We start from the raw sequence: 547 nt of genomic DNA on the forward strand, positions 1-547 counted from the left end.
CTCGTTTGTATTCAAATATTGTTTTTCTATTATTTTTTTTCTTTGACTAATATACATTCATTCATTTCTTTTATTAGAATTTGTAAACTTGTTCTTACAGATCTTCATTCATTTCTCTCATATATACCGAATAGTCAGATCATTGTCGCATCATTCTTTCGTTAATTGTGCTTAAAGCCAAATTTCTTGATCAATTGTTTATTTGATCATTGTGCTTTAAAGAAATAATATTTTGATCAACCATTATGATCAACTGAGCATACTATTTTAGGAGGGACTGAGTGCTTATCAGAAATACCTTTATGGAATGTCAAAACCGACAGACCTACCTAAGAGGACAACCATATTTGAGTGAGCTTATATACAAAAGGGTTTGTGTGCTGAAACTAAAATGAAAAAGAGAGGGGTAGTTGTTATGAGCTAAAAGAATTAACGAGAGTTGTGTCAGGATTAAAAGAAAATGAGAATCCTGTTCTAAAGTTCTAAAATCCGGGCATACCACATAATCTATTAGTTCTCGATTTTTTGGAGACTAATATTGAAAAAG

This window comes from Cynara cardunculus, unplaced genomic scaffold (genome assembly GCF_001531365.2).
Source record: "Cynara cardunculus var. scolymus isolate 2C unplaced genomic scaffold, CcrdV1 Un_Scaffold_3535, whole genome shotgun sequence".
Classification (NCBI taxonomy): Eukaryota; Viridiplantae; Streptophyta; class Magnoliopsida; order Asterales; family Asteraceae; genus Cynara; species Cynara cardunculus.